This window comes from Belonocnema kinseyi, chromosome 1, assembly GCF_010883055.1.
Source record: "Belonocnema kinseyi isolate 2016_QV_RU_SX_M_011 chromosome 1, B_treatae_v1, whole genome shotgun sequence".
In the NCBI taxonomy this organism is placed as follows: domain Eukaryota; kingdom Metazoa; phylum Arthropoda; class Insecta; order Hymenoptera; family Cynipidae; genus Belonocnema; species Belonocnema kinseyi.
Window position 1 is genome coordinate 3,839,728 of NC_046657.1, and position 5,107 is coordinate 3,844,834.

Below are 5,107 nucleotides of genomic sequence, written 5' to 3' on the forward strand. Positions count from 1 at the left end.
AAAATTTAGCTTTTACAATTTTATTTTAATTGAAAAAAATTGTAATTTTAAATTAATTGTAAATAATTGTAAAATTAATTTAACAAAATTTATTTTATGGAGACTTATCTCATGATTTTAAAAGAACAAAACAATTGTAAAGGTAAGTGTTTGTAACATATTAATAATTAACGAACATATTTTTAGAATATTTTTCCTTGATTCTGGGCTATAGAGTTGGGTCAAACATGGTGCAAAAGCCCGCCGTGAAATTTCAAATAAAAATTGTACTCTACATAAATTATTATTTGAAATGAAAAATAATAACACTTTTATAAATATTCCTAAAATTGATTTGAATATGATACACAGTGGGCTTAAAGTTTAAACTTTATCATTTTTTCATGGTATAAAAAAAGAATGAACAACTTCTATATTTATTAAAGTATTTAAGTTTTTCTTCTATAGATAGTTTCACAAAAATTCTTAAAGAAAGAAAAAATTTGCGCATGGAAATTGTATGCAATTATCAGTCCTTAAAATTAAAATTCGAATTATTTTTTTCAATTTACTTCCAGCACATTTCTTCTCAGGTGGAATTCCCGCTTTTAATCGTAAGAGGTTCAATTATTTCCATCCAAAATAAGCAATGAAATAATTTTTGAAAAATTAAAAAAAACATCCCTGTATGCTTTAACATATAATTTTTTACTGTCAATAAGTTGTATGCAATTGAAAAAAAATTTATTTGAAAGTATATATAAAATTGGTCAAATTATTTCGAAAAATTTGGCAACATTAAAAATGGTAGTACTTAAATACTTTTAACATATGAGAATTTTATATTCAAGTTTGATAAGAAATAATGTGCGTGTGTGTAAAATAAATAAGTACACTGAAACCGCGCTTATATCCGCCGTCCGAGAACGTAAAGATTCACTTATATCCTCCCGGGAGGGGATCCCACCAATGCTGCTCAGCGAAAAGGAAATGGCCGCGCTGCGCTCTGATTGGCTTGTTTGTCACGTAGTACTGTGAGGTGCCAAGCGGATATGAATGAGAGTTATGCAGAGATACAAGCGCGAGAGGATATAAGTGAGAGCGGATATAAAAGCGGTTTCAGTGTAATAAGAAAAGTCTATAAGCGAACCATTTGATAAAAATGTTGCATACATTTTCCTTTAAAGGTGGTGGGGGAAAGAGTTTTATTTAAAAATGTTGGGATTTTTTAACATACAACTGTATGAATTTCTAACCCTTCTTATTTTTATTTTTAAGTATATTTTAGTCTGCCTTATGTGTAGGGCAAAATCATATACTGAAAAATGATAAGAAAAAGATCTATTTCTTCAGCCGGTCAATAAGGTTAAGGCCAAATCTGTACAACCGTTTGTTAACATTTTCAAAAGTTTTTTGTATCATTTCAAAGGCCATTTATCATAGTATTTTACTAACTAATGGAGATATTTTTATAATTTTGTTCCTGAAATCTATTCCTTAAGGTCAAATATGATACTGAAATCTCAAAAAAATTACCGCCTGTTAAAGAAAATGTTTTAAAATAAAAATCAATGTGTATCATAATAAAGGAAATTTCGAAATATTTATAAAAGTATAATAATTTTTCATTATTAAAATTAATGTATACAGATTACAGTTTTTATTTGAAATTTTGTTAGTTATTAGGATACTATATAGAAAAACTTACCTTTAGAATTGGTTTGTCTCTTTTAAAATTATGAGATATTTCTTGATAAAATAAATATTGTTACATTTATTTTACATTTATTTACAATGTCAATTGTTCTACACTCTTTATTTAAATTTTAGGAAATCCTTTGATATGCTTAAAAAAACTATTTTAATTTTCTCTCAAAGTGTATGTTTTCCTATCAGTAGTGGGTCGCGCGCGCAGCGCGTTTATGAACTTCTAGTAAAAATAAAAAACATAAAAATTTCTTACATTAATCTTGCGAAAATTCTCTTTCTAATCCTGTCAGATCTTTTAAGGCTTCTGATCCATGAAAATTAGTTAAATTTTTGCTGATTTTCTTTTAAATTTGATAAAATTAAAAAGATTGCCAGAATCTTCCAAATTCTCCTTTGACAATTCTGAAATCGTGTGAAATTTATTGCGATATTTTAAAATAATTCCTTAAAATTAATTTTTGAAAATAAAAAATTATTTAATTATTCCTAGGAACATGAAAGAATTTTTTTAATTTTCGTGAAACCTTACAAAATTCATAACAAACTTTTTAAAGTTTTAATTATTTTCTTATCGATTCAAAATTTCTGAATATCTCTTAAACTTACTCAAAGTTGAAAGAACATATTTTAAACCAACATAAAAGAAAATTGTGCAACAAAATTGAGCGAGAAGGCTTAATTTTTCACCATTTTCAAAATTTGTATAAAATAATTACTAATTTTTTGTGATATTTTTTAATTTTCTCTCAGAATTTGTTTAATTGCATTTCTGGTTTGAAATTTATCTTTCTTAATTCAAAATCCAACTATATTATTAAAAATGTAACTATTCTGTAGTAAATTCAGTTATTGTTTTTTTTTGTTTTGGTTCAAAATATATTTCAGTTAAAAATTCATTTCTTGCATGGAGAATTAAACTATTTTATAGAAAATTAAATTTTTTATCTAAAAATGTAACTTTTCCGTTTTGGTTAAATACTTGTTCTATGGTTTTAATATTTATTTGTAAGGTTGAATATTGAACAATATTGTTGAAATTTTTAATAAAAAGTATCTTTTTCAATTGAAAAATCATCATTTTTAATAGAAAATTATTCTTCTTATTTGAAAATGGATTTTTTGGTTGATAATTTGACTCTTTTGTTGAAAATTCAATTTTTTTGTTAGTTAAAAAAACATTTTCACAAACTAAAATTTTAACTGTATCATTTTCGGTTGAGCTGAACATTTTTTTTAGGCGATTTTTTTTTATTTCAAAAAAATGCGTTGTTAATTTCTTTTTTTTTTGACAATTCACCTTTCTCACTTAAAAATTCATCTTTTTGGTAGAAAATTATTCTTTTTGTTTGAAAATTCATATATTTTAATAAAGAATTAATTTTTTTGGTTTAAAATCTATTTTTAGGTAAAAATTCTTTTCTTTTGTTAAAAAATGGTTGCAGGTTCAAGTTTTTTTTTGGGAAATTAAACTATTTTGCTGCAAATTTTGTTGTGGTCAGTTTATTTTTTGAACTGATAACGTAACCGCTTTTCGTTGAAAAATGATCTATTTGGTTAAAAATTCGTTTTTTTTGTTTTGTTGCTTTAAAATTTATTTAAAAGATTTTGAATTTCTGTTTTTGGTAGAATATTATTGGTTTGAAAATTAAATTATTTGTTTGAAAAATTCAATTTTTTGCTTGAAAATTTAAATATTTTGTTGAAACTTTTATTTTTTGTTGTGAGTAATTATTTGTCAACTGAAAATTTAACTATTCAATTTTTCGTGAAAACATGATCTTTTTAGTTGAAAATTCAACTATGTGGTTGAAAATTCATGTATTTTTTATTAAATTTCGTCTTTTTTGAATTTGTTAAATTCAGAATTAATCTTTATTACTTGAAAATTAACTTCTTTCGTTGAAAATTCTATTTTTTATCTGAAATTTTGACTAGTCGATTTTTGGTTGAACACTTATTTTATTTTAAAATTTGTTTCCAAAGATGGAAATTGAATAATTTTGTAGACCTTTTATTTTCTTGAAAAATTGCCTTGTTAGTTGAAACTTTATCTTTTTTGGCGGCGAATTATTTTTCTTTGAAAAATCATCTTTTTTTAGATAAAAATTAATTTCTTCGATTAAAAATTCGCATTTTTGGGGTTAAGAATTAATTATTCAACTGCAGACTGAAGTATAAATTAAAATTTTAAGTTAAAAAATGTGTTTTTAAAAGTCATTTCTTAGGTTGGAAATTTAACTATTTTGTCAAAAATTCGCTTATTAGTTGTTAAAAATTAATTGTTTACTAAAATTATGACTAAGATATGCAGCACTAAATTTGAAACATTTTAGACCCAGAAATCTTCTACTACTTGACGATCTAGCAGCAGCTAGATCGTCGTTCGTGAAGTCGGGAGAGTTCGGGTTCCTGCTTGTACATTTTCGGCTCTACACGAGGCAGGCCTGTTCAACATGTAGCAGAGCCGACTCAGCGACACGCTAAGTTTGAATGTGTAGCGACACATTCAAACTTAGCGTCTCCCATCTGGGAGCGCCCAGATGGGAGAGTGGTGGGGGCCGAAAAATCCCACGTTCTGGAGACACTGCCTCATTTTTCTACCTTTTCCCCTAGGCTAGGGGAATTCTGAAGCACTGTAGAAAAATTCTTATCTTAGATATAAATTCAGAAACTCTAAATACGGAAAGGTATATGCTTTTTCGGGAAAAACTAAAAACCTCCTGGAAACCTCAAGTTTTTCTGATTTTTACACTATTTACCCTAAGCTAGGGGAATTCAGAGATACTACGGACAAATTCTAATGTTAAATTCGAATTTAGTGACTCGAAATACGTAGAAAACACATTCTTTTATTAACTTTCCCGTGGATAAATATTACTCTAATTGAGCCCGAAACTTCAAAGATTTTACAATTTTACCCTAGGTTAGGGAAAAATCGTGGGATCTAGGAAAAATTCTGAGGCTCAATTCGGATTCAGCGGCTTAATATCCATAAGGGCAGCCTAGTCACTTGTAAAGTTTAGACCATTTTTGTTTTTTTGTGGGCCTGTGTAACATTTAGTAAAATAATGCAGTTTACATTTTTACATTTTTATGAACAAAGTAGATAAATAAATACAGGATTTGGTGCTCTCGGCTAGAAAATATTTTTAAAATTTCAAAATATTTCAAATTATTTATAAGGACGACTGCTAGTCACAAGAATATTTAAAAGTTTATAAATAAGCATTTCTATCAGCAATTCTTATCGAAAAATACCTAAATGTTTAGTTTTTTTTTTAATTAAACAATTTTTTATACGCTAGGATTGCAACAGATATTCCTAAAACTTATATATCTGTTGTAATAACTTTATAATATTTATATTCATATAATATTTATATTTTTATTTTTTTTTATATATATTTATTTTATTTTT